Source organism: Ylistrum balloti, unplaced genomic scaffold (genome assembly GCF_031769215.1).
Source record: "Ylistrum balloti isolate Yb309-2 unplaced genomic scaffold, AGI_CSIRO_Ybal_v1 Utg369640, whole genome shotgun sequence".
NCBI classification, from domain to species: domain Eukaryota; kingdom Metazoa; phylum Mollusca; class Bivalvia; order Pectinida; family Pectinidae; genus Ylistrum; species Ylistrum balloti.
Window position 1 is genome coordinate 1,028,264 of NW_026781901.1, and position 12,802 is coordinate 1,041,065.

At 35.5% G+C, this 12,802-nt stretch overlaps 1 protein-coding gene across 1 annotated transcript in view; it reads right to left on the bottom strand.

The window, feature by feature from the left end:
* The window catches only part of LOC132554048 (soluble guanylate cyclase 89Db-like), a 38,792-nt gene extending 31,404 nt beyond the window's left edge, over positions 1-7,388 (bottom strand). Inside the window, exon 1 of the mRNA XM_060218346.1 lies at positions 7,322-7,388. The gene's annotated coding sequence lies outside the window, so the exon portion shown is untranslated. The remainder of the gene's footprint in view (positions 1-7,321) is intronic.
* Positions 7,389-12,802: the final 5,414 nt, after the last annotated feature.

Consider the following 12,802-nt stretch of genomic DNA (forward strand, 5'->3'; position numbering starts at 1 on the left):
CTATTAACTCCGAGTAATGGAGACTATCAAACTTACCCACAATCTCACAATGGGATAGTCCAAAAGTGATATTTCTCAATGAATTTGAAATTTAATGGAAAAGTTTCATTTGTCATTTTTTTAATTATTATTATTTCAAAATAAAAATTATAACAATTCATAACTGAATTTACAGAAATAAAACTTCAATATTCAGCAACAAACTACAGACTCATCACATCATTATCATCTATTATTTAATCAAACTCTCAGGTCAGCTAAATGACTATTATTGCATTTTCTTTTCAAATATCTTCAATAAAATTAAGGTAACTTCACCATTTTCAGTTTTACAAAATATTTCTTGTTTTTATCCTCTTCAATAAGCATTCCTTACAAGTTATCAAATTCATCATTTCCTACAAATTTATATCAAAGATGTTTTAATTCTTTGAATTTTGAATATTTGAAAATCAATCAACAACAATATTCAATTAAAGTATAAATGATTTGTCTGCTAAATAAATAGCATCATTTCTATCATTTTTCAGATATCATGCTGTTTTCCATGAATCACAAAATGAGGGATTATTTTGCCAAAAGGGGCAGTAACTCTTGACCGGGGGAGTATATTCTTACCACGGACTAAGAGATAGGTATATTCCACTTAATCACAGTCGTCTTTAGCGGTAACTCAAACATGGATCACAAAAATGATAAATAAATAAACATATATGATATTACGTGTTCATCCTCGTGGAACAAAACAATAAACAATGAGATGTAAACAAACCCATTCTTGACGTACTCATCACCGGACTAAGTTTTCGGAACGTTCATGTCGAAAGCCTGGATACCATTTGAAAGTCGACAGCAACACTACATCAAAGTAATTCGACATGGTTTTTTTCTTCTATGGCTGCGACCCCCTCTTAGATTTAATTACCCTACAGAGTACACCACCCCTGTGATCCATGGAATCTTAACGAAATACACTGTAACCGACACACGTTAGTCAATGCTAAATGACAGTGTATTTGCAAGTCACCGGGAAAAAGCTTATATATAGTAACGTAGTCAATGATGCGTAACCGAAACAGGTAGGTAACTAGTATTCATATGTACATATATAACAATACATCTGTATAATATCTAGAGTTTCTATTACAAATGAGTAATGTAGCATTTTGTGAAACGAAATTTGAGAGAGTTTATAAAGAAAAGGAGTACATATGGAAAAGGTATGCTGATTGAATGGGTGATCCTCAGTTGTCAAACTTCCAGTTTTTCACAATATTTTTTGTCGTTATTTGATTTTGTTTGTCGTTGAATTTTGGTGTTAGTGTCATCGTCCCAGCTGGTTTTGGACAGTTTTTGACCAATACTGATTTTCCTCGTTCTTGGTTTATCGTCGGTTTCGGCTCCAAGAATGACGAAACAGCTGTACGATATATTTGATCATGTCATTATTTTTTGCTGTACTTTTTAAAATTCTAAATTTGTATTGAAATGTGTTGTTTATATGTATGTATTATTTTTTGTCAAATGGAAATGTTGACTTTAAATTCATGAACATTTGTTTAACAACTCGACATTGCAGTCTGGAAATCTGGGTTTAAAAATTGTGATAAAAAAAAGTTAGATAAAACTTGAGTTGTTTGCCTACTATCGAAGCAACAACTGGGAATGAATTCCACTTTCCGACTCAGATTTTTTCAAGATGGCATCAATGGCGCCATCTTGAATGCGGTACAGTCCATAACTGCACTTAGAACCAATTATCTATGAATCCTATAAACCACTAATTAGTGAACGACAGCAAGATTTCAAGATGGACGCCATGTCGGTCATTTTGAATGTGGCACGGTTCGTAATATTTGTGACTTTCCATTGAAGAGAAATATTGACACTGTCAAATTGGCGATCACGATGTCAATCTCCAAAGTATTATGAACATGAATGTCGGTTTAGTACGAACTAAGGAGCATACCGTGCTACCTAACGAGGTTCTCATGAACATTTATGTAGCATCATACATTCATGGGAATTATATTTTCGCTATTCGGCGGTACATTAAATTGAGGGCGAAAATTTAGTCCGTGAAATAATGAGACACGTGTTACGAAGATGCCCTTTTACATCGTTAAGATATAGTTAGGTCGTTTAAAAAGAAAAAGCCTAAATTTTGACTCACGAAATTTACCAGATTACTAGTACTCATACACATCAAGTCACTGTATCTTCCTTTTCTTCACATGATCGATACGAGCGGTATCATAATCATTCCAGAATCCTGTCTGGGTATTTTCTGTGATACAAACAAATGCGGTATTTTCCAGTAATTACAACATTAATGACTGGTCTATACCACGTCACTGTTGGTTCCTTTTTCATAATATCGTTAACGAATCATTAAATTATCTTGTCATAGTATCCATGCTCGTGAAAACTAGTGATATATACTGTCAGATCTTTGAAAGCAAACATCATTATTGCGTGTTATATCCCAATTAATATATGATTCCTTGTACAACTATGTCCTGTCATTTACAACGACCATTAATGCCATTAAAAATAGCTAATTAATGTTAACTACATATTTTGATGTCTTTTGTAGATTTGAACTGAAAATAAGCTATTCATTATCCACATCACATTTCCTTATAATTGTACAGCAACAATAAAGACGTCGTGAATGACAGATATCATATATATATATATATACATGCAGTGGCATTACCGGACAAATTAAACAGGAAAATTGTCTCTAGATATATACGCCCTGCAGCAACACTTGACTTGATAAAATCAAAGTGTCTCACACTTTTCAGGGTTGCATGCTTATTCATCCCCGACTTTAAAAAATAAAAGTAATTTATACCGTGAGAGGAAGCAGTTTCCCTAACATGTGCTATGAACATCATCAAAGACATCAAAGCTTGTCGATTTCACCGTCATGCTGCTACGCGATAAATTGATGCGTTGCACTTTAAATGTGTGTACAGTGTATTTCAAATATCCAGAACTAGTTACACCAAATGTCACGTACAATGGCTTCGATCCTTTATGGTAGCGTATCAGGATGCTGACGGGAGACTCTGCATTTTAAAGACATCTTTGTTTAAAAATAACACGAACATTCACGAGAGAAGTACAAAATTTTCTCATTAAAGGACACTTTATTCACATACCAAATGGTGGCCATCTTGGATTTCATTCCACTAAAAATGTCTTTATAAGTGAAAGTGATGGAAATATGTACAATCGTCACACGGATTTATCGTTTCATCGCACGACAATAAATATTTGATCCCCAATAATAGTACAGTTAAATCATTGGGGTTATTTTTTAGGGATGGGGTGGGGGCTCAACTTTCGAGCTTTTTAAAAATATCACTATTTCGCGGACACTTGATTTTAGAGAATATCTTGTGCTAAATAAATATAGTGATAAATATCAACCTTAGCAGCCACAGTTTCGTGAGCATACATTTGCCTGAATAAAACATCTTTTAGTCAACAGTATTGTACAGTTTAAGAAGCTGGCCTGCCATATTTTTTTCCGGGTTAAGTATCATAATGCATGTAGTCAATACTTTGTATTGAAAAATCCCCGCTCGCATAAATTGTAAAATAATAGATAATCTATGTAAAGCTAGATAACACCAGACCTTGCGCGGGAACTTGTTGAACAGCTGTTACCGTATGCGGGGTTGTGGATGCAATGCTATCAACCTTTGTCAAAATTCACCTTTAGTTAAGGTATCATTAAAACAAGGCAATAAATAATGCGACAGGTGTGGTTTTTATTGAAACCTTATTGTTGTGTAGAGATGATATTGACGTAAATATCAAAGAAAATTATTTCACAGATATCTCTTCCATGCTGAGTAATTATTATTTTAATTCAAGTTTTTAATTTCTCATTTTATCTGTGATCAAAGTTGTCTTGAAATGTGACACATATCTACCTATGCAGCGATTGCTTTGCTTGCTTGTTTGTTTGTTGGGTTTAACGACCAGTGTCATTTTGAGTCAGGGTCTCCTTGAAGGAGTTGGTGGCTACCTCACTGAACAACATACGTGAGGCCCGTCTTTTGCCACCCAGAGCAAGAACGGTGATATTTCTTGTCGAAGGACACAACCATGACAGCTCAGACTGTTTCTCAACTTCCTGAAACACACAAACCACCACGTCTAGGGAGCATCGAACCACGCGCCACACCGTCTGAGCCATCCATTCAATTTCTTTATTCCGGAAGCCTTATGACTTATTAGATTCAACAATGTACATGGAGTATTATAAAGTTCGAGTGATATCTATTCATTCGTACACCCTAGCCTATGCACACTCTGATACCTTAGCACACTTAACCAACTACATAAGTACTTTTGTAATTTCTCGCACTTAGAACCTATTACACAGGAGAGTGATTGAACAACAATATTGGTAACGTTAACAAAGATTGTAAAGAGAGATATTTTACAGTGCTTATATACGTCGTTTAAATGCTACATGTAAGAATTTCCCTAATTACCTATTTCTTTGACACTATTGACACATAGTAACTGGATAAGATCAAATACGCTAGGTTTACGCAAGTAATACCATTTCAAATATTTAATACGCAAATATGAATGAAATGGACACTTTAAAATAAACTGAAATTCGTCTTTAGTGTCATAAATATCTCATAAGGTACAAAGTCAATTTGCTTTGGCAGTGTTGGTAGATCTTCCAGCTTCTACATTAAGTTTACGTGACGACAATCTTATTCGTGTTTTTCATTATACCGATGGTCAATATGTTTTCTTAAGTAAAATTACATCACAAAATCATCTATCTGATGTTTGTAGAGTTACGAATACTGCCTAACAGCTCCTGAATGTGGATTTCATGAAATTTCTTAATCACCTTGTATAGTACTTTTTTATCATAACTATCCCATAGGTACCCTTACCCTGATTTGTCTAATTCTTATTTCATACTTACCATCCGATTATCGTTATCTAACAATCTCTGATCGTAAAATGTTTTCAATACACGATTTTTAGTATCAACTATTCAAGGGGCCCTCTGCCGTAACTCACTACAATAACATTTCTTTCATGATATTTCATTGTAACACGTTATCACTTTTACAATCACTGCCAGTAAAGATAGCCAATGGTAGGAAACGGTAAAGTTTTTGAAAACTTTAGACTTCCTTTGAATATTGACTTACCACTGTGTGCGAAATAGAATTCATTCACAACTGTTTTGTTGTTAACTTTAATGAAATGCAGCTGCTGTCTCATTTTTGCAAAAAAAAAAAAAAAAAAATAAATAAAAATTAGATATCTTATGTAAAAATGGAAATAGGATATTCTCCTGCGAAGAAATTCCCGTGCAACAACAACAACAACAACAACAACAACAACAACAATAACAAATCATTGTCATAATCACAACAACTGAACATCTCGACACAAAATTTCAATGACTATTTGTCGTTCAGTGTTTTGGATGACAGTCATTTGCCGCGAAAGTGTAACACAGCAGCAGGGATACCGGTAAATATTCACGGTATTATAAAAATAGAAACGCTATCGACCTAGCGAAACGTCAATTCCGGACAGCATGCTGTTGTGCAACAACTGTTCATATTACATCACTGAAACAAATGTGATTTAGTAAACATACATATCTCTTGATTTAGATTTTCTGAATGACGTAAAATTGTCGATATTCGTCATGAAACATCATAAAATGATTAAAAAAAAACAATCAGTCTGACGCTGTCCACATTACCAGACGCCGAATTACTTGTAATTTTCTTCTAAAAATATCATTTTACGACATGTACGCGATTCAACTTAATAAAGTGTTAAAATGACAAATTAATACCTCGTGTGATATTTCTTTCATGTCTTCCTGTCATATGTTGCAGACAAACTGTAAAATTGATAAGATTTGTGGCATTGAATCCGATCATTACTTTTTGACTGTGAAGTTAACTGGACAAACCAATCTTCGTCGAGACAAAGAAAACACAGATAGAGAGGAACATTCAATGTCAAAATGGCTGAAACAGGTTGCGAAACATAGGGGAAAAGACAGATTTACACTTACATAGAAATCCTTCAAAAAGTTACAAGAAAATAAAACGGAGTGATTGACGATACCCGTTTTGTAAATCTTAATCAGTGAAACAAACAAATGTTGAGTTCTAAAATTAGAGTCCGGTTTTTAGCAACGAGGTAGTAGATACAAGCATCGAACCCATTGATATCGCGCAAAGGGTGAATGTGACTATGAAATATCCTTGTAGTCTCCATTCATATGTCAGCTGTCAAACGCAACATGTTAACACCGATGTTTGTGGAAGTAGAAACATTACTGTCTAGAAAATGTAAATTCTCAATAGGAAAATTGAATCATGCTTACCGTACAGGGAAAGTTACTATTGGTTTTAGAGACTGACCTAAACAATTACCGCCGAGTTTAAAAAGTTTGAATGATCTATCGCAAGTCTCGCCAACTATATAATCTGCACTGGCATATCAACAACTCAATCCGCCAAAACTAGCACGTGAAATACCGAAAAGTTATAGGAAAGGAATGCTTTAGATGGATAGAAAACGATCCCTCCACGATATACATCCTACGTGCACGTGTCCCACCCACGCCACATGCACACCAAAGTACGGTTCGTCCTGGATGCAAAACGAGAGTTTCAGCTGTAGCTGTTCTGGGACACACCTCTGATTTTGAATTCGGTTATGTAATATCCAAAAACTAGAAACAATAGGCCAATTATCATCAATTTTATATTAAATCAATATAGGTATAAAACACATACTTTATTTTTTGTTCCATTCTTCATGACAGGTGTGTGAGGGTGTGTGTGTGTGTGTGAGTGTGTTGGCTCTCAATGTAACGATTTCGTTCCGTTTAATTTTCCATTCGAAGCTGTAATAAAATTGTTAAACCAGTTTTCCAATTTATTGGACACAATGTCATCCTTTACGTTTTAACATTTGTCAGCTCTGAGTGATATATGTTCATTGCCTTATCGATTTCAAATTCATGAAGTGACTTAATTGTTCAACTGCGTTTTTAAAATATGGTTTGGCTTCGTCTTCTTTGATTAATGCCGAAAATAAAGCCACAACACTCTTAAAAGCCTATATGTTTCAAACTGCCAGCAGTTCTTAGTGATATTTACGACACCGAACAAATTCGTATGAATGGTGATCAACAACGCAGAAATTGTATCCCTCGCTTGTCAGAATCCTTTAGTAATGTACTCTGCCAAAAGGTCAAAGCGGACATAACTATCGATTCTGCATGCACACTTACCGTACCATCGGAAGGGAAAAATGATTGTGCTAGATTTCAGACATGATCACCGTAATCCCGGAACATGTGTCCATGTAGGTTCCCGGTTTCCCGTCAGAGTCCCCGATCTCTCTAAAAGCCGTCCATGCACATGTGACTTGGGTGATTCGCGTTGAACAGAGACCTTTTGTACACTGACCTGAGAGAGAGCTTTGGTGAATAGATTCACTATAAATTCCAGTCCGTCTATTTACGTGAGGAAGGTCAGACTAACACATCACCGGCGACGGAACGTCGATTTTAAGTCACGTAATGTGATCTCGCTATTAAAAACTACATTAGACAACTATTTTCCTCTGATGATACTACATGTCTCCAAGATGATATAAAACTAAAAACAATCGTTGATTTCACTCAATTTGTTTATTCCCTAAATCCGCATTTGCGAGTCTATAATTAAACCATTTCTATAAAAATGGCAGACTAATATAGCATGTTCAGGTAGGCGACAGTCGGCGATATTCCATCAAGTGTACACATGGGTATCATACTGGTTCCACGGAATGGCCTATTAACATGATAAAGTCTGCGGAGAGAAAGGTCGTGTACATATGTAATGGTACGCTTAATCAATAACACATTCTCCTAAAGCATTGATATGATATATAGCCATCTAATTCGTCAAATGTTATTCATTATCACCTGGAATATCTTTCCCGCTTCAGAGAAAGTGAGAGAAACAGGATTGAGGAGAATGCATTAATACCATCGTAATTCGGTTTAGTGGGTATTTTTGGGCCTCCTCTGGCGCGAGGTGGGTGGAGGGGGAGGTGTGTGCAAAGCGAAACGCGGGGCGGGAAAATGTCACATAACGTTCATCTTGCATTTTATGCTACCCATGTCAAGTTGTGTTTCCAAGGAAACTGAGAAACAAAGACGACATGCAACGGACCTCCCGTATGTTGTACAGTGAGGTGGCTACCGGCTACTACAAACAAGACTCTGGCTTGAAATGACCCCGGCTGTCAATGGGGTGATAAACCCAATAACAACGTAATCGTGGATGCTAATTGAAAGAACTGGATTGGCTCCCAGTTAACCATCTTGAATTTTAACGGTAAAACTTTCTTTCAAAACGCCTTGAATTACTAGTAATCTTTTCTTGATTGTTCATGTTCAATATTTTGAGGATAAAATTACCTTAATACATAAATGAGAGCATTTATCAACTTTCTCTACTAGTATATCTTTTTATTGATTAGGAAATGGTTAGCCTTGATCCTTAGATATACAACCATGTTTATAACCATTCATAGGAACCACGTGACACGCCAGAGTGGCTATTTTTGTATCCGTGTGTTATCATACCACGAGGATAAAAAGACGGATAAAAATGCACGCGCGTACGATGACGAAATTATCGATAAAATGTTGAAATCGAAACTAATTTTGCTGAAATGCTCGATAAAGTATATATGAATAATTTACCTGTATAGGTTTGTTCCAATAAAAACAACAACAAAATATTTAATTCTGTAATTAAGGCATTTCCATGTTAGTCCATTTCTATTCCAACCAAAGGCCAGCTTATTTATAACGGTTTTTCCTTTAAACTATTGGCTTTTATCGACTTTCAAGGTCACCAAGGGTATAAGAGTCTCATACGTCTTCTTTCATAAGGCCAGAAACGTGCTGCAATGAAGGACTAGTTTGTCTGAATGAATTACCTTGACCCACTTACTTTCGATGTCACAGAGGTCGAATAGTCAAAATCTGTATAAACTTCTCCAACAAAATTTTCTCTGCGTAAGCTGAGCAATACAGGCGCAGTGGGCCTCTTGTTTAATTTTATAGGATGACGGACATTTTCCGCGTAAACATCTATATGATTATTTCTATCATCGATATGTATATAAACCTCATCCAAGCAAGAACTGATTCATTATTAACGTAAGTGAGTCGTTCCTCTACCATGAGAATGTGTCCATTATATTATACGTTCCGATAAAACAGCTGTTCGATTTGACATCGTTTTCAATTAATGACGCGGAACACGGAACACATATTACTCTAAAATTAGTTTCACGATAGGCGGTTAATCTATATTTCATTAAGGACTTTTCCCCCAGAACTCATTATCAATGACATGTATGTCGGGACAGTCTGGCTAGCGTTTATGTAGAGGTTTCTGTTTTCTTGCAAATGCGATTCCCAAGAGAGGCAGAAGAAAAGATTAATAATCCCGAGCACTTAACTCTGTCACGAGCTCTTGTAGTCTATTAGTGTTTATGAATATTCATTAATCTTATCTGGGGTATTGTTCACTTGTATTAGTGTAACAATTAGAGAAATACAAATTAAATAATTGCACGTGTTAATTATTTTTTCAAGTAGAGAGTCTTGAACAAGGAAATTATTTTGAGCATTGAGAGCACACGGAACTCAGTTTTTACTCTGGGTTTGGTGACGACTGGGATCTTTTCTACACCAGACGAAGTGTTATTATCTTTGATGAAGAAATGAAGCGAAAAATCTGAGAGGGAATGTCCTCATACGATTTGGTTGAAATATTATGCAGCAGAAATTGCTTTAGACGATCTGATTATTTTGAACATCAATCAAGTACGAAACTGACATCAATAATACTTGGCGTTCGTTTATAGAACAAGAGAAATGTGGCGTGCTTTGTGACATGTAACATGAAAGAAAAATGTCTTCCTCCGACACTGAACCTCGGCCGTCCATTAATTTTACGTCATGTTAAATAACAACAGAATATCATTTTGTCAACAGTCTCATTTTAAACAAAATCGATAAAGAGAGAAAAAATAGTCTGAAAAAAGAATAAGGGAATCAGGTGTTACGAAAAGGTAAGTGTCTGTTTCGATGACGACACCAGAAACGTCAATCAATGTTTGAGATGTTTCCGCTTGGTTTTCGAAATCGGGATCAAATTTTGAAAAAACAAAATGAAACCATTAAATATACTATCCAGTAGTATGAGTAAGACACATCTTACAAAAAACAGAACATTTCCCTATGAGACCATGATGGAAATTCCTTGGCATGTGTTATACATTCTCACGTAAGCTGTTGATGCGGAAATTACATTCGGAACTTCGTGGAGAGATATTTTTGTTGGTTGCGTTATAAGCAAAGAGTCTCGAGTGTCCTCATTTTCAATTTTTTTATTCAATGAACGTGATTACAAATTTATTGTTACAAGACATTATCACAATCCAAGTAAGAGGTGAAATTGAAGGAAAGGTCACGCGAACTCTTCGATACAATGTCCACAAAAGAGAGACACAGCTCGTTCCAATTGGTAGTCTGTTGGAATATCTTGCCGCCAAAATCAACAAAACTATATATAGTCAGTCAGAAATTTAATCTTTTTGCACGATTTCATCCTCATCTTGACTTAAGATTTTTTCCCGACATACACCTAGTGTTGTTCACAGCCGTATGCTTAAGATAAATTTAAAGCTTTATTTTGTAAAGAAAAATTCAAAGCTTCCTGCAAAAGTCACATCATTTAAATTGGTTGATATAGACTGTTACATAGATTTTAAAGTGTAAAGAATGGTAGTAGGAAGCTTGTATAATGACTGGGTTGATGAACTGGTCAAGCTAGCAATACATGATGATGCAGATCCCAGTCATTTACCGGTAATCAGGAAGACTGCAATACTGAAACATGAGTAGCTGTACTTTTGCATCTTGTGTTAAGTTTGTTGGCAAGTAGGAATTCTTAGATTAACGTCGACCTTCAGGTCAGGAACTGTTTTGTCGTTATCCAGACAATGAAGACCACGTTTAGAACATGTTTCACACATATAATTATGTCGAACATCTCTCGTCTCGTACATGGTAGCAAGTTGAACAGCTAGAAATGTTTTTTTTTTTTAGGAATTGACAATGCCCATCAGGTACGCTGATTCCTAATGGTTCAGATTCTATGTATAGATTAGCACAGACTGATACGTTTAAGAATCGGTCTGAAGGCATAAACGGATATCGTTCATGTTATTTATGTTATTTGAGTTTGAAGTGTTTATGATCAGAGTAGCGCAAATTTCCACTGAATTAAACATAGACTTTACACATTTGGACGGATGAACGTCCTACTCATTCTGCAAGAGGCTCCATGGGCCTGCATCGCTTGCCTGATCATCAATGTGTTTTAAAAATACATTGATATTTCACACCATTGTCATTCAACGTATTGGACATTTAGAAGTCGTTTGAAGATTTTCATGAATTTGAGCCATATGACATTGAATACAGGTCAAGGTAATTCCTTCTCCCATGCTTTGTCGAACTTTTCCCCAGGGACCTATCAGCCCAATACCAAGATTCTTGGCCATTTGGTTAATCGGAAGAAGTTAACCCCTTTGACCGTAACTATAGGTCTAGATATTTCTTTTTCGCAAACATTGTCGGTGTTCATTCTATTAATATTCCATCAACATCGTGATTCTTTTTTTTTCAATTTGTCTGAGCGTTTCCGCAAATTTTGATCTTGCAGATGGTTCAAGGGCCATTTTTTCAGATGAGATTTGAAGGTTTTCACAACTTTGACCGCTGTGATCTTAGATATGGACCAAGGTTACTTCTGTTTACAATCTCTATTTGGCTTCATTTAAGGGATCCCAGCCAAATATCATTCTAGGCCTTGTTATTTATCAAAATAAGTGTAAAGGTTCTCACTTCACAAATTAGACCTCTGTGAACTTAAAAAATGGTCAAGGTCATTCATTTTGTAAATGTCAGGCTTCAACAATTGTACCTATCAATTAAATGTCATAATTCTAGTCCTTTTGGCTATTCAGAAGAAATCATTTGAAGGTTTCAAATACTCAAATACATCTGTATCAATGTGTTTCAAATTTAATTTCATGAAGGCTTGATCCATTCAAATGCAGTTAACATATAGTAGACAACACTTATGATGCTCAAAACATATTTTAGATATTTGTCAATGTTATATGAATGACCCGGGAATATTATCTGACCCATTTATGAGACAAAGAATATCTCTAATGTATGTTCACAATGCATGTCACTACGTGCTGCATTCCACTCCTTGTTCAATGGAAGTAACTATAAGTCAGCCTCTACAGAATTGGGGGTTTCATTCTGTGTCCTGAACTAAGGGGATGTTGAGACCAGAATAGACCTGGTGTTCCCATAACTTAGGATATTAATCTTTACCTTTTATTTCCTGTCTGCTATACTTCTTCAGTTTTATGCCCCGCAAGTGAATTGAGTTCATGCACCATAAGAAATGGGATTTAAAAGGTAGCTCTGTGATATACCTTCATCAATTATTGGAATATATTTAAAATCCCCTGTTTTTCAGTTGATTAGAAATTGTACTTTAAATTATGTACAGTAGTTAAGTTTTATTTTTACGGAGTAATGATATGGAAGTTTCTTTTTCGTGATTTCAATGATGTAGGGAAAATAAAACTCAGGGATATATAACCGCTGTACAAGAAT